Source organism: Prunus avium, chromosome 2, assembly GCF_965620075.1.
Source record: "Prunus avium chromosome 2, drPruAviu1.hap1.1, whole genome shotgun sequence".
NCBI lineage: Eukaryota > Viridiplantae > Streptophyta > Magnoliopsida > Rosales > Rosaceae > Prunus > Prunus avium.
In genome coordinates, this window is record NC_142285.1 from 24569257 (window position 1) to 24590142 (window position 20886).

A 20886-nucleotide genomic window follows, 5' to 3' on the forward strand; every position below is an offset into this window, starting at 1 on the left:
TGTTGATTCTCCACCTTGTAGCTCTCCAAATAGGTACAAAGATATGCACCTCCCCAAAGCTCTTCACCAAGGATTGAATGGGATGAGAGAATGAGTAGACGACAAGTGAAGAGTGGTGCTAGCGCCCTCACTTGAAGTGATAGATTGAAGGGGTTAGGGAGAGAGAGCTTGATGTTTTCTCTCTTCCAATTTCACCAACTTGAAAACCCTAGTATGATAGAATTCTATAGCTACACACTTATAGGATCAAAAATGTCACAAGAGTGACAAAAATACCCCCAAACCCTAGTGTAGCCACACCCGTTTTTTGTGTGTCATCTTTTGCTATCTTGTTCCAACACATTAATCCTATAATGTGTCACATATGTGCCTAAGTCCATATGGTCAAATCCCTTTTGAATTTCCAAGTCATATGGGACCTTTAATTAAAGTTTCATAACTTTAATTGAAGTGACTTGACTAATTCAATCACTCACTTGTCTAACGAGTGTTGGTCCCGGTCATCCTTATTTGATTGTGTCAAGTGTCGGGTCAACCATTTGACCTTTGACCTTTGACTTTCACATTGACTTTGACCAAGTCACAAAATCATTCATTCTCTTCATAATTTTCCAATTGATTCATTTTCGGTGTGCGATCTTATAGGTTCTAGTTAGTGAGGCAGTGGGTATGAATGATTCACTCTAATCAAGTGTGCATTGTATCCCTCCATACAATTCTCCCAATTGGCTTATAATTAGTCCTGACAGGGCTTTCACAAGCCATGAGTGACACCTAGCAGTATGTCATGGCTACCCAAGCTAAAAAGAATTCATTTAGAGAACCTAGTCAGTTTGTGATTACAATGCAATTCGATCATTCTCTAATTCAATACTCTATGTCATATTCTCGGGATATGGTAAACTTGTGTCAAAATCCCTAAGATGACATCTCTAGATTATATGATTCAATTTGATGAAATTGCAAACGTTCTTGTTTCAATTTCCATCCAATACTTTGGCCAAAGATTCATGAATCATATCTTTAGAGTATTCTCTCTTCTTACTAAGAGCAAAGATTACTTGTTGTACATTCACCTGTCTCTACGTACACGCTGATAACCTGAGAAACACCTTTAAGCCACATCATTTTGATACGACCGTATAGTGCTCTCAAAGAGAAACAACATATACACAAGACAATTGTGATGTCTCAGGTCTAAGGATTAATTTGCATTATCACAGCTTAGAATTCTTTGTTTGAGACTTGTGAGTAAGACTTCCATACAAGAATTTTAGAGTTGATCTCGTTCAGTGGACTCCATCTTCTATAGAGTACTTACACATATGTCTCAGTGTCTCTACACAAAATGACTTGAGACTAGTCATCCTCCCAATTGAGCATACATAATGTGTACCAGTCTTTGCGGGTCACCATTGTCCAATTGGTGATCCTATGACCAGGAACATTTTAAGATACGATATTTATATATATGGAAAGGTCTCGTGCATCTAACTTCTTTAGACCACTTTCCATTTATATCTTAATCCATGGACTTGTTACTTTGTGTACGTTATGTATCTCTTGCCCCTTTGATTATTATATATTATTTCCTTAGAATTATCCATTTTATATTGGCTTCTAGGGCATACATCTAACAAAGGGTTTACTACTGAAATACCCCATGAACTTGTAGCTTGCTTTCAATTAGCCCCCTATCCTTTTTTTTAGAAAATTAAGGATACGAACTTTTTTTTTCGCCAATTTCCCCCCTACCGTCTAAACCGAATACATTTCATCCAATTTACCGTTAAATATGAGGGTAAATCGGTCATTTCAATGTGAAAATAAAATAAAATAATTTAAAATGTGAAATAATAATAATATAAATAAAGTTATAAAAAAAAAATTAAAATTAAAAAAATTAAAAAAAAACCTCCCCAGCCATCTCTCTCTCTGTGTCTTTCTACCTCTCTCTGCAATCCCTTCTATCAACCATAGCCACAAACACAGACACCGCAAAACCCTAAACCAAAATACCGAAAACCACAGCCACAAACATAGCCCCTGCTCCTACTTCAGGTTCGAGTCCGCTTCCTGCAGCCACGGGAGTGGGTGCCAATACGCCCACGGCGAAGCGCAGCTCTGGCCCCAACCCGACAACACGTGGGACTTGACCTCTGAGCGCGCGAATAAGCAACAGTTGGAGGAGGAGGACGACGCGAATGGGTTTGGGTCTGTGGGTGGGGATAAGGTTTTTAGTTTTGTTTTTTGGATGTGGGGGTGGGTTGCGTTCAGGGAAGAGGTTGGGTCACTGGCTGCTGTGATGGCATTGGAATGGTTGGCAGCCACACCCAGCCCTACCATCATCTTCCCTAATCCCTCTCACAAATACAACACCCTTTCATTCTCAAAAGCATGAATTGAGAATCTAGGGTTTGCAGGCACCAAGTCCAACGAGGTCTGTTCTTTGGTTCTTTTCTTGCTATATCACTCCAAATTTTGTCAATTTCTAGGTTATAATGTCTTGATTTCTATCTAGGTTGTCCTCTTTATCAATCAATTTTCTTCCCCTTCTTCCCCCAAACTTCCATGGGTGTCTTGATAAGTTTTGGGATGGGAGAGAGAATTTTCAAACTCCTAATCTTTGAACAAAACGGGCCTAAAAAATTAGGATTAAGCACATGTAGGTAAATATGACAGAAAAAGAATGGGAAGATACACCCGAAAATGAAAAAGAGTGAGTAAGCGTGGTACATACCCAATGTGAATTGTCAATTAGTGTTCGATAATATGTGTACATTTTAATTTGACCGCATGTATTACTAGCTATCATTTGCTTTAGTAATGTGAGGCTGAGTTTCTTATTTCATCACTAAGGCAATCTGCCCTATCCCAGTGATTTTGTTAATATACAGCTGCATTGCAGAAGCTCAATCTGGTCAATGGCGTGCTTTTCTGGGGCTGGGGCTGGGGCTGGGCATGGTTTTCTGTGGGTCAGGCATGGTTTTCTGGGGCTGGGGCTGGACTTGGTTTTGGTGGAAATCAGAATGAGAATTTTCATTTGGGAGAGAGAGTTGCTATCGACACTGGGTGGGTTGGGACTTTGGGTACCTACTTTGGTTTTTCTTCCATTTTTATTTTTAATTTTCATACTTTTTAAGAGTTTGTATTTCCAGATCTGGTGAGCTTGGGGTTTGATAGAGGATGGAGTGAGAGAGAGAGAAGAGCTGGGACATATATTTTTTTCTTCTCTTTTTTTTAATTTTTTCCAAAAAGAAATTATTTTTAATGATTTAACAGAAAATTGGATGAAATGTTGATGATTTAAACGGCAGGGGGGAAATTGGCGAAAAAAAGAAGTTCATATCTTTAATTTTCTAAAAAAAAAGGATAGGGGGCTAATTGAAAATTAGGTACAAATTTAGGGGCCAAATCACTAGTATACCCATCTAACAAACGATCCATTTGTTCTCACATGCCAAGTACAACAAGTATTTTATTTAAAGGATACAAAGCTTGGTAATAGTTGGCGAGTTGTAGAGAGGTCACAACCTCGAGAGGAATTTATGATTTTGTAGAAGAGAAAGAAGTGAATTATGTTGTAGAAGAGGGCGAGGATCCATATCAACAAGAGTCGCATGAGTTTGTTAGTTTTGTGGAAGGTAATGATGATGAGGTGTTGTACGTAGAGATGACATGGACATGATTCCTGTGGAACATGTTGAAAGCGATGCAGAAGATGGTGCACATAGCAATGAGGACATTGAGGAAGATTTAAGCTATGCTAGTGATAGTGAAAATGATGCTCAATATTTAGCTGCTAGTTGCTCAATATGTGCTTTCTTCTGCTATTTGTTAAAATGGTTTAACAGTATGTCTGTTTATGTTTATGTTTAAGTTTCTATTTCAATTGCGAAAGAGAATATGATTTGTGCCTTTATGCCAAAGTAGAATTTTCTACTACCTGGTTTTAGTTATTAATAGGGAATTGTTGTACTACATTTGTTTTCCATTTCCTTCTGTGAATCAGATTTATGAATTTTTGTAACAGGAAGAATGGTGGATGTTATTACTTAGTTGGTTCTAGGAAGGAGGGGGGATAAGGTTACTTAGTTGTAACAACAAAAATGGGGTTACTTTACTTGAAGGATTCACAAGTTAGCTAAGGGGCAATTTTAACATGGAAGAAGTAGAAAATTCTGCTACCTATTCTCAGTTTTTCATTTTCAGTTTCTAAGGTATTTTTTATACAAGTTTTAAATTGCTATGGCTGGTAGAGGACGAGCTACGAAGGTATTGCATCAATTGCGAAAGTCTCCCTGACTTGAAAACATCAATCCTAACCAAAATACAATGTCGATCAATGTCTCCATCTTCTAGTCAGTATGGATCATCTTCCTCCCACCGTGATAAATTAGTGATTCCTTGAGATATTGAACTATCAGAGTCTTCTCAAGTAGCTCACTCTCCTACTTTGGAAGAGGACATCAACACTACAAGTTTGCAATTGCTACGTCATAGATTCTCTATTTTTTAATTAACTGCAGTAAAAGGTTGTTTGTGATTGTATGTAGAGTTTGATGTAGGTTCAAGAAGCAGCAAGAAAAGGCGTGGACATACACTAAGTATTAAGCTATCAAAGAAGAGATGTTCTGGTGATTTAGTTGAAATTGACATTCCTGAGCACATTAAGAGAGTTGTAGGAAACAATTGTCGAAGCTACATCACGAATTTAGGGTGCATAGTTCGAAGGAATGCTCCGTTACAAGTTGATAGTTGGAAAAAAATTGAAAGGAAAGATGTTACATTGATGTTGCGTTGGGTCCGTGTAAGTACATTCAAACCATTTTCAGAATTCAAATCATTCTTTACTTGCAAATTTTTGCAACTATTTGAAGCTTGAAGCAACAGAATTCAAATAATTTCTTAAGAGTGGTGATTTCTGTTGCGTAAATACAGCTGCACCAAAATGGATTCAGTTGCATCCTCAACTTGTGATACTCGCAAGTGCACGAGCCGTTCGGTAGTATAGCGTATGTAAGTGCGAGGTCGATCCCACGAGGATTGGTGATTGAATGATTCAATTCATTTTCCCTACACAAAACAGAAATGAAAAAGAAAGGAAATAAATAAAACAAGGAAGAAAGAAATAACTAACTCAAGCAGATAAATTCCCAAGTTCAATTAGATTAACGGATTGATTCTACCTAAAGTATGATTAAGCCATGGTGTTTGGTCATAATCTTGTGTTCCTAATTCCCTAATTTGATCATTTGTTGTCTAACCTAAAATTAAGCATTAGGAACCCATTAAGCATAGAAGAACAATTTAAACAACCAAGCATGTATCTAATCCCTGTTGTCGAATGTCCATACATACTCTTCCTATTCATAGTTCAATTCGAATTAAAGCATGGTGTCTACTCTTAATTCAAACCAAGATAGCTAACATGCAAGCCTAAATGGTGATCAATCATTCAAACTAGCATATTAACTTATAAGCATAATGAATAAGAACAAAAATCATAATTGAAACTTGGAAACTAATCAAACTTGAAACTAAAGAAAAGAATTTACATAACAATGAAAATTAAGTAGAACTTGGAAAAACTTAAGGAGAATTTCAGCACAAAGATCTCATTATAACAATTGAAAACTAGAAAGAGAAACTAAGAGAATTTGAGGGAGAGAAGGGAAGGGAGCTCTAGAGAAGTGTTTGAGAGCTCCCCCCCTTGGGGTGTGTTTACAAGCTTGGGAAACCTCACTATATATAGGCCTAAGGAAGCTGAAAATCTGAATTAAGTATGGCTAATGCATACAACACTTGTTTTATAAAATCTGAAATGGTTGATGCACTTCACTAATGCATACAACACTTCCATTATAAAATCTGAAATGGTTGATGCACTTCACTAATAAATCCCACCAGCAGCCCTAGCTCATCTTCATGTCACCATGACCAAGCTTCCAACCAGAAATAATAGCTCATCCTGAGGTCAGCATGACCAGCAACTTCAAGGGCTTACGAATTGGGCTTCCCTTAAGCAAATTAAGACTTTAAGCACTCAAACTTGAAGTTCAGAATGTCTTCTTTCCAGCCATATATCATTTGGGCCAATCCAAGGTCGGAGGAGGAAGTTAAGGCCAAAACAAATTGCTAACTCATTTTGCGCGCTGATAAAATCCATCCTGAGCATGGCTCTGTGTTTGCTAGGTAACAGACTCCACAATTATCCAATGGGGCTGAATTTCGGATATGTTATAGTATACACCCATTGGAACAACTTTCATGAAGAATGTGGCCTTATCCGAGCTATGTAGGTTGCTGAAACAAAGCTTGCAATATGACCTACGAAACTGGGCTGGCAGGGGACTGTAGCCAAAATTGAGTTTGTCTTTAAGCTCTTCATCCATTCATCCAAATTAGGCCATAACATGCATGGATTGCATCATTTACTATCCAAAGCCCTCATTATTACCTAAAGCTCAATGAACTGAAAGATAAACACAAAAAGGATTAAAAGCACAAGTTTAACTCAAAAACATAACCAAATCATAAGCTAGAAGGGTACAAAATGGTATACAATTATGAACCGATCAAATACCCCCAAACCTAGATTTTGCTAGTCCTCGAGCAAAACAACACAAAACAAAGTTAAAAACAAAACAAGAAGTTAATTAGACCACTTTCGTAGGTAACTCGATTGCATTGAGCGAATGCAACAAGCCTTTAAACCTCTAGGCATCCCTAGTAGGAGGAGTTGTGTCTCCTGAGGGTTTAACAGATACGATACCCACAAACGTTTTTCTAACTCTACAAAACAAAATGGTTAGAAAACTTATTAGATTTGTTAGTCCTTAAGCAAAACCAAAAACAAAAACAAACATAAATACATTAACAAAAACAAAAAAATAAAACAAAAGGAAAAACAATTAAAAAAATAAAAAGAACTCAAAACAATCTTTCCGAACATTTTCTGAAGAGAAATGACTCATGCACATGACTTAAACGTTTAAAAGCTCAATTTTAGACATTATTTACAAGGCGGCAAAGTTCAAAACATAACATGTTCAAAGTGTAGTAGTGTGATAGCCAAATGCAACAAATTCCCCAATCTTAGTTTCCACACAATTTCAAAAATCATACCAAGCACAAATGCAACTTCAAATCTCACCAAAGTTGTCCTCTCACAAATGAATCACTCAGAAGAGGGCTACAATGCAACACTCAGTTATAGACATGGGATTAGAGTTAAATCATAAGGTACTTAACTCAAAAATAGGAAGATGAAGAACTTGCATTAATATGATCTCAAGAAGGAGGCCAAACACTTAAAAGTAGAAAAATAAATGCAATTCAACCACATGACATTTAAGATCAATTTAGGTCTTTAGCATAGGTTGTAATGGGGCCAAGGGTGTAAGGTGAGTAAGAAATGAAGGGTATGGATAAAACAAAGTCCAAGAAACTCAAAATATAAGAGCATAAAACAATTGTTTACAAGACTTCGAATCATCACGATTAGATTTTTTCTTTTAAACGATCAAAACTCCTTATACCTTCATTTACAATTATTCATACTCCTTTCCTTGAATTGAACAAACACCAATTTATTTAGAAGGCCCAAAAAATGAAACCCAAAAATGAAATTTCATTCAACCACCACTTAATCACAATTTTTCTCTTTTCTTTTCTTTTCTTTCACCAATTGAGTGAATTTTTTTTTTCTTTATGTAATATCCCTTCCCAAACTTAGCATGAAAAACACATCCGAATTAGAGCTCATGAGTTCCTTAGAAAGGTAAATTCTTGTTTTTCGGGCTAAGGCGAGGAAATATAATTGGTAAAATGAAAGAAAATGTTTACATGTAGGCTCAAAATGGTTAACAATGGAAAATCATGCTTAAGCATGCATAAGGTTAGCTTGAAAGGCACAAACGATCCAAAGAGGGCCTTAATATCACTTCTTAAATGTCATGAAATCAAATTGCATAAGAATGACTGACGTTTAAGTGTTTAACCAAATCAATGAATAATGAGATCAAACAACAACTTTGATGACAAGAAAATAAGAGTATGTATATAACACTCATGAATTGAAGTACAAGGCTCAAAAGCTCACTTTATATGGTTATATAAGTCTAATTTATGCTTGATACAATTCTTTGGGTCATGCAAATCCTTTAATTGGAAAATTATGAAACAAATGGCAAGTGCAAAGAAGGTTTCGAACATATCATGCTAGAACGATGCCAAATTAATTAATTAATGAATTATTTTATTTTATTTATGTTACAAGAAGAATTTACAAGGAACAAAATAAATAAATAAATAAATAAATAAAATTCAATTTTCATTTAAGTCATGCAAACATTTATCACAATCTCATCAAATGTGTTCGGAAAGTGACTCAAAACAAAACAAGACTCAAAATATAGAAAAAGAAAAAAAACAAGCAAGAAATATATATATATTTTTTTTAATAAGAGAAACTTAATTTACTTGGTAAACTCCAATACCCCCAAACCTAGATATGAACATTGTCCTCAATGTTTAAAAATTAGGAACAAGCAATGTCATAACAAGAAATGAAAGGTACTAAAGTAAATATAAAATCACAAAACACACAAGAATTGAAATAAAATAATTACAAACAAAAAATAAAAATAAAAAAAATAAAAAAACGAAACAGTAAAACACTCGAAACAGAAAACAAACAGTCTTACACAAACCAAAACCCAAACGATTGAAAGCCCAACCCAAAAGAAGTTAACACACTTTGAAACCTAACAACGGTGAAAACCCGAAGCCCACAATGAAGTCCGAAGCCCACATGTTATTATTAATTTATTTATTTTTATTTATTTATTTTAATTTAATGAAACGTGAATTGGGAGTGCGAAGGCGGGTATTTACGAAACAGAAAAAGTGTGGTCCTTGATGCCTTGGTTCCTGGGAAGTCACGGGGAAAATAGGTGAGGGACGTGTCGGCGTGCAGAGGCCGCTTTCACATCCCCCAAGCTAGAATTATTAGACTCGTAGGAAGGCGCGACGACTTTTTCACTTGAAGGTGGTGAAAGGTGAAAATGCAATTAAGGGGGTTGGGAAACGGGTGCGGCGACATATAGAGATAAGCGGTAAGGGTCGCACAGAACTCAGAACCGCAATGGCTAGGGTTAGCAAAAACTAAGTCTATAAAAGGTAAAAAAACACAAACTCAGAAACACACAAAAGAGAAAAGAAAGAAAGAAGATAAGAAGTGAGAAATCAAATGGCCTCTAACTACCCATTTTCGTTGGATCTCAACCTAGCTCCACCGACTCAGACACGAGGCCAAGCAGCGGCACCAGTATGGATGCCTTACTTTGCTTCCGCACGGGGGCCTGTGACAGTAACTGACTCAATACTCCTGGACAACGATGTTGCCATTGGAGTGGCTAGAAATTTAGTGACTCCTAAAGATATACGTGTTCTGGGGACAAGGGATGACAACCGGGTCGTGAGCGATGCCCTGGCACTGAGCGTGCAGAGTACGGCAACAGTCGCAAGTTTGGGTCATCGCCTACTTGCGAAGTCCCATGAGGTAGAGGTGCTAAAGGGTCAGTTGGCGGCGGAGCGAAGTATGGTTGAAGAGTGTCAGACTGCTATAAAAAGCTTGAAAAGGGAGAGGTCAAGGATAGTGGAGGTGAATCGACACCAGCTAGAAGTATTGCGGGACGAGAATAAAAACCTATCAAAAATGGTAGAGTTGTACTCTCGCGACATGCGAAAACAGTTGGAGGACCTAGACCGACCGGGTAAACGCAAGCAAGCAGATCGCGAGAGTAGTTACGCTCAAGCTAAGATTGCGATCTTTGGGAGCTCAAGTGGTGAGCCCCAAGAAGCTGTGCGTGAAGCCCCGGAAGAGGACAGCCAGAGGGCCAAACTCAAAGCTCCAATGGTCGAGACACCAAGCACCGAGAAGAAATGATTTCCTACTGCATTATTGTTGTTTTTATTTTATTTTGTTGTTTTTGTATTTTCGTTATTTTGTTTCGGAAATAAAAGAGTAAATTTGCAGAAGGAAAAAGAAAACGGAAAAGAAAGCACACTTTCCAAACTTAAATCAAACGAAGACGACAAACGGAAATGGAAGCACAGTTCCCTAACTAAAATAAAATAAAGATGATAGCCGAAAGGGAAAGGCAAAAACACAAAGCTCTAGAAAATGAAAGTAACGGGCAAAACAATAAAACACCAGAAAACACGGAAAAAAGAAAAGTAAAGTGAAAGTAAAGGTGCTCCCCCTTGAAGCGATTAGGTCGAGCATGCCCGGGAAATCCGAAATGGTGTTGGCACCTTCATTAGCATATGTCTATTTAAAGCACGCCTCTACAAGCGGATGATACCCAGCATTTCTTCCTGCAAACTCAAGGAAAAACATCAAAAAATCCAGAAACAAAAAAATGGCATCCTCATGCACTCACCTTGATGATCTCGACCTTGAGCTGTCCCTTGCACCTCCGAATGCCCAGATAAGGGCTCCTCCAAACCTTGTCTTCCCAAACTCCACATATCATCACGGCACGGCCTCAAACTTTGCTGAGGCAATACCGAACTTTTCTGAGGCAATGCCGAACAGAGCAGTGCTGCTGGGAGGCATGATCGGCAGCAAGCTCACACCGACAGATCATCTGCATGTGGCACAGAGGTCTGACAAAGCAGCGGTGGAGGAGTCCCACAATTTAACTGTGCTCCACGCGGTCTCCGCTACCAATTTGGGCATGCGATTACTGGCGAGGACAAGGGAGTGTGCCGCGATGAGCGAGGAAATAGCTTCCTTGAAGGCTATGGTGGCGGACTTGCAGAAGCGGCTCTACTGTGCCAATCAGCACGTGGAAGCACTGCAGAGGAAAAATGAGGACCATGTCGAGCTGCTGCAGATTCTGCAGGTAAGAGAAAATAGAGGCAAGCCATGATGATGATGAAGATGAAGAAGAAGAAGAAGAAGAAGAAGTTTTTTTGTTTTTTGTTTTGTTTTTTTATTTTTTTGTTTTTTGTTTGTTTTTGTTTTTGTTTTAATGCAGCGTTTGAAACAAAAATGTGTTTTAACACTCAGAAATAAACTAACTAACCATACCACGTAAATAAATAAATAAACTAACTTAACAAAACAAAAACAAAGACTATACAGAAAAGAAAACAAAGAAAATAAATAAATAAATAAAACTTAATTTAAAAACACACGAATATACAAGCAACTCACGGATGACCAGTTAAGGGCCTCAGAAAACACAGCCAGGGGATCCGGGAAGGTTGGAGGGGTCACAATGGTCCCGCTTAAAACCCAAACTTCTTAGACACCGAAGGTGTCGCCTAAAGAACTCCTAGACACTGTATTAACGGAAGTGCTCACTGGGGTTACCATAAGTCGGCTCATATGAAAAATCTTTTTTTTTTTTTTATATATATATTTTTAAAATTTTTAAGATAAGAAATAAAAACAAATTAAGATAAAATGAAACAACAAACCATAAACAAAAATGAACTAAGTAGTGTAAACAAATTCAAACAAACAACATAAAATGTTGTACTAAAAGAAACAAACCAAGAAACCAAGAAACCAAAGAAAAAAAAAAAAAAAAAAAAAAAAAAAAAACAAACAAACAGCACTTTCTATCACCCGTTTATCACCATTTGGACAGATTCGTTTCTATGTTTTTCAGCTTCGACCTCTGTTCAGTTTTTAGGCTATAACTTTCCAACCGTAAGTCCAAATTTTACGTTCTTTATATGGTTGGATTCAGCATAGAAAAACAAAGAACTCAACGCGGACCAAAAGGTAAAAACAATGACGGAAATAAACATAATTCAAAGAAGAGAAAGGATTGAAATGCTCCCCCTTGAAGCGATTAGGTCGAGCATGGATGCACTTGGAGGTTGCGACTTCTCCCATTGCTCCACACTTCCCATTCTTATGATTGAGGTTGCCATCTCTCTCCATTTATTATTGAGCTATAATAAATTGCTAAAACAAACATAGAAAACTTGAAATGGAATTAAAAGGATTAGGAAATAAAAACTAAAATGAAAAGGAAAATCAACACACATCCAATTCCATGCTTCAAAGCAACAAGCACCAATGGGTTGTGTAAGCTGGGACTTAAACCCAGTTCTCTTGCTTGTTGGGCAATTGTCCTTTTCTGTTGGACTACAAACACAACTGGTCCATTAACGTTATTAACTTTAAAACTTGAAATTGTCTAGAAAAACATGAAAATGAAAAATAAAAATAAAACAAGTAGGGAAAAGAAATAGAACCAAACTATGTTGCCAATCCCCGGCAACGGCGCCAAAAACTTGTTGCGTAAATACAGCTGCACCAAAATGGATTCAGTTGCATCCTCAACTTGTGATACTCGCAAGTGCACGAGCCGTTCGGTAGTATAGCGTATGTAAGTGCGAGGTCGATCCCACGAGGATTGGTGATTGAATGATTCAATTCATTTTCCCAACACAAAACAGAAATGAAAAAGAAAGGAAATAAATAAAACAAGGAAGAAAGAAATAACTAACTCAAGCAGATAAATTCCCAAGTTCAATTAGATTAACGGATTGATTCTAGCTAAAGTATGATTAAGCCATGGTGTTTGGTCATAATCTTGTGTTCCTAATTCCCTAATTTGATCATTTGTTGTCTAACCTAAAATTAAGCATTAGGAACCCATTAAGCATAGAAGAACAATTTAAACAACCAAGCATGTATCTAATCCCTGTTGTCGAATGTCCATACATACTCTTCCTATTCATAGTTCAATTCGAATTAAAGCATGGTGTCTACTCTTAATTCAAACCAAGATAGCTAACATGCAAGCCTAAATGGTGATCAATCATTCAAACTAGCATATTAACTTATAAGCATAATGAATAAGAACAAAAATCATAATTGAAACTTGGAAACTAATCAAACTTGAAACTAAAGAAAAGAATTTACATAACAATGAAAATTAAGTAGAACTTGGAAAAACTTAAGGAGAATTTCAGCACAAAGATCTCATTATAACAATTGAAAACTAGAAAGAGAAACTAAGAGAATTTGAGGGAGAGAAGGGAAGGGAGCTCTAGAGAAGTGTTTGAGAGCTCCCCCCCCTTGGGGTGTGTTTACAAGCTTGGGAAACCTCACTATATATAGGCCTAAGGAAGCTGAAAATCTGAATTAAGTATGGCTAATGCATACAACACTTGTTTTATAAAATCTGAAATGGTTGATGCACTTCACTAATGCATACAACACTTCCATTATAAAATCTGAAATGGTTGATGCACTTCACTAATAAATCCCACCAGCAGCCCTAGCTCATCTTCATGTCACCATGACCAAGCTTCCAACCAGAAATAATAGCTCATCCTGAGGTCAGCATGACCAGCAACTTCAAGGGCTTACGAATTGGGCTTCCCTTAAGCAAATTAAGACTTTAAGCACTCAAACTTGAAGTTCAGAATGTCTTCTTTCCAGCCATATATCATTTGGGCCAATCCAAGGTCGGAGGAGGAAGTTAAGGCCAAAACAAATTGCTAACTCATTTTGCGCGCTGATAAAATCCATCCTGAGCATGGCTCTGTGTTTGCTAGGTAACAGACTCCACAATTATCCAATGGGGCTGAATTTCGGATATGTTATAGTATACACCCATTGGAACAACTTTCATGAAGAATGTGGCCTTATCCGAGCTATGTAGGTTGCTGAAACAAAGCTTGCAATATGACCTACGAAACTGGGCTGGCAGGGGACTGTAGCCAAAATTGAGTTTGTCTTTAAGCTCTTCATCCATTCATCCAAATTAGGCCATAACATGCATGGATTGCATCATTTACTATCCAAAGCCCTCATTATTACCTAAAGCTCAATGAACTGAAAGATAAACACAAAAAGGATTAAAAGCACAAGTTTAACTCAAAAACATAACCAAATCATAAGCTAGAAGGGTACAAAATGATATACAATTATGAACCGATCAATTTCCCCACTCCAATTTTATCAATTTACACTCCATTTTATAACTAAAAAAGGAGTGTATGTGGATAAAATTGGAGTGGGGAAATCATTACCCTTTCTTTTTAGCATTCCTTTCTCTCTCTCTCTCTCTCTCTCTGTGTTGCAAACACTTGTTATATTTATTTTAGATATTTTAGATATTGTCTTTGCACAAAGTAAAGTGTTCATACTTTTCTTTCTTTGATATGGTAATGAGTAATATACTTTAAAATTTTAGGAGAAATTCAATTTGAGCAATGAAACTTATGTAAATATGGCTATTGAGGATCACATGAAGAGAAGATACTACTCTTGGCGTTACAGTTTGCATAAGAAATTTCTAGAGTACGGATCTGAGGAGGAGGCACTTGAGCATCGACCTCAAACAGTGGGAGAGGATGATTGGAACTATCTAGTTCAATTATGGCAAAAAGATGAGTGAAAGGTGAGACACTATCTAGTTCCTCTTCATTTCGATACTGTGTACAACATGAGTTCATTTTTTGCATTCTACTACTTTTTTGGAACTTAGAAAGAAATTGGATTCATTTTTTTGCAGAAAAGTAGTGCAAAAAATAAGGAAAATAGAAAGAAATTGAAGATCACACATTGTGCTAGTTCAAAGGCCTTTAGTCGTATTAGATATGAAAATGTAAGCTTCATTTGACCCTTACAATCTTCTTGCATTGAAACTTTTTAAAGTTATAATTTATGAAACTTGTAAATAACATGATGGTGGTCTATGACTACATGAAATAGAGAAATTCTAAAACTGGAGAAGAACCTAGCAGCATTGACTTGTTTCAACTCACTCGATTTAGCACAAAGAAAACAACATGGGTTGGCGAAGATGCCAAGAATGCTTTTGTAAGTCTTTATTGCTTTTGAGCTTCTTCTGTAACATCCCCACCTAATTTAATTGTTTTAATCAATTTATTTCTATTTGTGAAATTACAATTTTGCCCTTAGGGGTAGGGGATACTTTAGTCACTTTTTGTTTGAAATTAGTTTTGGCGGGGTGTACTGATTATTTAAGGCCCAAATAAATACAAACCAATGGAATATGCCAACCCAACATGAACATCACTGGGGTTATGAGATGGATCATGGATTCTTTTTTTCCAAAGCATTCTCGTTGGTTAGTCAATAAGTCCAATCAACCAAAGAAACGTGTGGTTTCTGAACCCATTGAGATGACCCAAGAATTTCGCTACATTCTGGATGCTTCCCACTTTGTTTTTATAAGGCTTCTGATTCAGTTTATTGTTTCTAGTTTCTATGTTTATGTAAACTTGCAGTAAAATATGCAATCAGTGACAAGACCCGACCCGAATTCCTCGGAATCCGGGACGAATCCCGTAAATTAACCGACATCATACTGATGTCGGGGCCACTTACTAAAGAAATGAGACTTTCTGCTGAAATTTCGGCTGAATCTCCCCTGAACAATGGACATTTCCCAAATTTTTCAACATGTTAAAAACACATTTAATAACACCAACTGGCAAGAAGCAGAAGATAAATTCATGTAGTTTACATGAATGGCCTCCGGCCTCACAATCAAACCCTAACGGGGCGACATCAGAGCAGTCTAATAGAATTTAGTTTACAAACGATAATAAAGTTTAACTAGAAAGAAACGAACATAGCTTATCCTACTGAAGCTCGGGATTCGGAAGTTCAAGGCTCAGTTCTGCTGCTCAGCTTGGTCAACTACTGTATGGGGGGCACAAAACAGAAAATTGTGAGTGGATAAAAATAATATTTAGTTCACATTTGAAACCAACATAATATAACCCCCACCGTTTAGAAAACAATATGCATTCCAAACCGCCATAGCTATATGTATATATATAGTTGAGTCAAAACCATAGTGAAATCCGATATCTCGTCATGATGCTTTATTACTCATCCCATACAAACCTTTCCCAAACTATTCTCTCGAAACGCATGCTAGTTGGCCCGACAAGTGAGGAAGTATCCTCATTGATAAACAAGAATGAATGAATATGTATATATATATATATATATATATATATATATATATATATATATATATATATACCACTACAAAGTTTGTACCGAGGAAACAATCCAACCGGGGGATTGTTTGACTAGTCCACATGGAAGAATCCTCAATTGACCATGTGGCTAGGGAACGAGCCGTCCAACTGGGACTAATCTCACCAGCACGTACAATAGAATTATCAATACTCGTACACTTGTGTTTAGTCCTACGAGGGCAGACTAACCCCGCTAAGGGTCTACGAAACACCTCGTCAAGGGTGCCTGGGTTCCGACATATCCAAATATCCATAGTTCCCAATTTCCAATTCATACTTTCCAAATCTGGGGAGGTACATAAGGTAGTGCTTATAGCACTTCAAACTAACATAATCTATAATCCACTCTCTTTCCATAATCCCATTACCAACACCCCACGTACCCCACACATAACCAAGCATAGACATAAATTCTTGAAAATAACATATATCAACTCAAGATACTTGCAATATGCCAAAATCCAAATATATTTCAAATATTTATAGAACTATCATGTTTCAACAATTAATTATATAATAAACTCAATAAACAGTTAAATCTTCATGCATAGCTTTCCGTCTTAAAAATAATGCTTATTAATTGAAAACAATGTCCACTCACAAGTAGTCCCACACTGCCTGACCCTGAGAGGGTCCCGCCTGATGCGTACGCATAGCTGTAGTACCTATTTAAAAATACGAAGGCATGATTAATGTAAAGTATTTCGAACGAGAGCTTTAATTAAAATCCTAGTTTCCCGGGATTAAAGTGTATATACGACGAACGAGGCGTCCGAAGGTCCAATTACGTGTTTCGAATGATGGGTTAGCCTTGGAAGAAGCTCGATCAACCGAGTGGTCAAACTTCCCGAATTTGGTCAACGAGACCCGCTGGGTCCACGAACTCCGATTTTCGATTTCGAAAGTTCCTATGGGTTCAACAAGATTTATTATGCATGTCCTAAAAGTTTGGTCTGAATCGAACGGTCAGATAACTCGCGATCACACGATCGGACGGTTACCATTTAACGCAAACTTTAAGTCATTGAATCGGAGCATTCAGGACTCCTATTCACGATCCGTGAATTCCTACACGATCCTCGAGATGCCTAGATCAAAATACATGAAATTGGAGTTGATCCAACGGTCCAAACATGTCGAACCCAGTTAACACCTAATATGCGATATCCGAACGACAGTCAAACGATAACCAAATTCAAATATGAGCATACCATCGTGTTCAGGACAACATGGGGATCATTTTAGGACTCAATGGCCAGCCACAAGGTGGCCCATGCGCCGGCAACGCGTGGGTGCCCAAAGCATTTCCGGCGATCGGAAAAATCTTCAAATTGCCGGTTAAGACCTATACCTACATGATCAGGACATTGAGTAGAGAAACTTTTGTTCTTGGACCATGGCCAAAAAGTGGTCGGAGATAGCCGGAATTACGAGCCGAAATCGGCCAAAACTTTAAGCGATAAATTGACATCCAAAACGCAAAAATTGATCATAAACAACCCAACCATCAGCTAGAACGCAAAAATAACCCTATCCCTGGGGCAAAATTATAATTTCAATTTTAAATAAATTAAATAATTAAATAGGCAATAAAATTAGGGTTAGGTTGTTACAATCAGAGTAAATACCTTAATTGTCAAAATTTTCACTTTTGGTAAAATACTGAGAAATACAACGCACCTCTCAGTTACAAAATAAGTTATGGACTTGGATATGCACTAACTCAAACTCAGTTCTTGCATGAAATGTCCTGTTAACATAGGTGGGCTAAAGCCCTCCTAAGAAATGGAAGAGGAAACTTCTTTCTTTTGGGGGTCAAATAGCTATTCTATTAAACTCCCACACTTATTCCCTCCTCTTCCCAAGTCTGACCATTGATAACTCTCACACAACTCAAGTTTCACCATCATTCTCTTCAAAGCTGAGAGCTCCAGCTCTCCTTCTTCACGTCAGTCTTATTGACTGCTTCGAAACCCATATCTCCTCAGCTCAAAATGAAATATTTCCTTCTTCAGACTTGTTTATCTGCTTGTCTACTAGAACATATCAATAATTGAGCCCCAATCGAAGAAGTTTCGTTACCTCAAACGCAGTTGGAATACAAGCTGTTCGTCACAGCTTGATTCTCTGCGTAAGGCTCGGTGGCCTTGCATGTCTATTTTCCACTGTTCTTTTGGTGAAGTAGTCTTCATCAAACTTGTTCCTCTGTTCCAGAGCTATGATATATCCAAAATTCAAGGACATTTGAGATGTCTATCTACCTCAAATCGTGTTCAAGGTGAGACTAGTCTTCACTTCCGTTCTGTTTGGTGGTTTCACTCTAGTGTGACCTTATTCACTCTTGAATGTGGCCTTCCTCGAATCTAATGGCTTCGTTTCCTTCATCAACGTTGTTCATATATGTCTTGGCTATAATTAGTCAAAAGTGGAGCTTAATCCAACAAGTGTAGTCATCTCAAAGCGTGTTGAAGTGTCGCCTGCTTATTCCTGTCTGCTGTATCGAGGTAGGCTCGAATGCTTTCTTGTATGTCAATTTCTATTGATCATTTGACAATAATTTCTTCATACGAGCTGTTCCTTCATTAGAGAACTATTACATATCCAAATTTCACATCAATTGGAGTTCTCTAACCACCTGAAACCTTGTTCAAGGTCAGTAAGTCCTCTGTTATGCTGTTTTAACTCTACAGCACCTTACTCACTCTTGCATGTCGATTTACCTTGATCAGATAACCAAGGTTGCTTCTTCAATGTTTCTCAGTTTTCTATTCTGTACAACATATCCAAAGATGGTGGCCCTACAACAAGTTTAGGCCACTCAGACGTAGTATAACTGAAACAAGCTCATCTCTTGTTATCAAGTGTTGTTTGGTGGTTTTACTCATTGAGGGCCTTCTTTGTGCATTGTAGAAAGATTCAAAGGATTGAGGTAAAGTTTAAGTTGGTTCAATTGTTGGAAAAATCTGTTCTAAAGTTGTATTCATGGAATTGAATGGATTCTTGAGTTTAAAGCTAAGTTAAGTGCAATTTGGAGAAACTAGTGAGGCTTATTATGTAATTGTGTTTTAATAGGTTGAAAATTTAGAAAATGTCCATTTTTCAAGGGAGACTCTGCCGAAATTTTGGCAGAAAGTCTCGTTCCTCTTTTCCTTAATTTGGAAAAGATGCTATAATGTTAGTAAGTGGGCCCATCATCAGTTTGATGTCGGAAATAACACAGGATCCGTCATGGATTCTGAGGAATTCGGGGCGGGTTCTATCATTTTCAGATCCTTTGAGCTTATTGCATGTAAACATGATGTATATGTTCTATGTAGGATGAGATGAAGAAGCTGAAGAAGTTGCCACAAACAGATAAGGAATCTGCTGAATTGATGTCTGATGATGAAATACATGACTCAATTCTTTCTAAAGTTGTTGGTCCACCTAGGTCGGGTTATATACGTGGCTTAGGAGTAGGTCCGAAACCCAAAACATTTAAAGCCGGACAATGCAGTCATGCAACAGTTGAGGAGGCTAAAAGGAGGGCAGATGAGGCAACTAAAAGGGCTGATGATGCAGAGAAACAATGTATGCTTCTTATGCACAAAAGTATCAGTTAGAAGGTTTATTGACAAGGAAACATGAGATAGATGCACTAGTAAAAAGATTGCTAGAGCAGTTATCCTCGACTTCATCATCAATGAGGTTAGCTTATAACTCTCATCTTACTACAATACAATTTTTGCAAATTGCACAATATACTAATTTCGTAATTTCCAGTTATCCTCGACTTCATCATCAATGAGTTCCTAATTTCCAGTTACTTCAGACAAGTGACAGATAAACTTTAAGCAACTAATTAATTAGAGATGCACTAGCTAGCTCCTGAGTTTAATTATTCTTGCATTTAGTTAATTCCCGGTTTAGTGCATCCCAAGTAAGAACTGACATTAATCTTTGTTTGATGAAGGTTTGATGGATAAAGGGCAGAAGACAATCTACTAGTGATGAATCTTATGTTATTTGTTTTTGGGAATCACTTAACATTTAGGTTGAACTTAAATATGTAGCATTTTGTTTTTGAGACGTGAATTTGTTGGAAGAATGTTAGATATATGGATTGCTTTTGAATGCAATGAATTATTTGATGCTAGAAATTTTATCTACAACACTGTTTAAAAGAAATTAATTGTGATTTCATATTGTAATTCAATAAATAAAGAACATGGAGAGATAAACCTATTAGTTACCAATTTTTTGAAATACATTAGTGACCAAGCAAGTAGGTCACTAATGTGGGCATGTGACCCAGTTTCAGTGACCAAAATGCATGTTTTGGTGACCAAATTGTAAGCCCTTTAGTGACTAAAGTTGTGGTCCCTAATAGTGTTTTTATTAGTGACCAGACAGGGATAGCCACTAATTCTTTGTGTTGTAGTGACCAATAGTTGACATTAGCCACTAAATAGAATTTGTGACGAGCTTCTAGTGACCACCCAGTGACCATCAATATTTGGACATTGATTGCATTCAGTGACCAAAAAGGGTAGTTTCTGTGACCAAGTGTGTGGCCACTAATACCTGTTTTTCTTTTAGTGTATGCTTCATTCTCTACACAACTTTCAACGTGAATTTTCTGATTTCCAAATAATTAAAGAAAGTTGATGTGCATTGTTTTCTTAAAGGTAGATCATCAAGAGTAAGATTATCTTGGTGATTTATCATTTCATACATTTGCATTCATTTGCATAAGTTACAAGTGCCTCATACCTCCAGCAAGTTTGAATTGATCGTGTCCAGTATCTCATTCAACATAAGGAGAGAAAGAAGTAATCCCGCAAGAAG

General features: G+C 37.2%; 2 pseudogenes across 1 annotated transcript; both read left to right on the forward strand.

Moving 5' to 3' along the window:
* Nucleotides 1-3180, forward strand: part of LOC148296699 (uncharacterized) — a 21548-nt pseudogene extending 18368 nt beyond the window's left edge.
* LOC110764977 (uncharacterized) lies at nt 1924-19713 on the forward strand (annotated as a pseudogene). Its single transcript, XR_015833535.1, has 5 exons — nt 1924-4810; nt 14235-14441; nt 14556-14648; nt 14756-14863; nt 19377-19713. The product of XR_015833535.1 is annotated as an uncharacterized LOC110764977 (transcript).
* The last annotated feature ends 1173 nt before the right edge of the window (nt 19714-20886 follow it).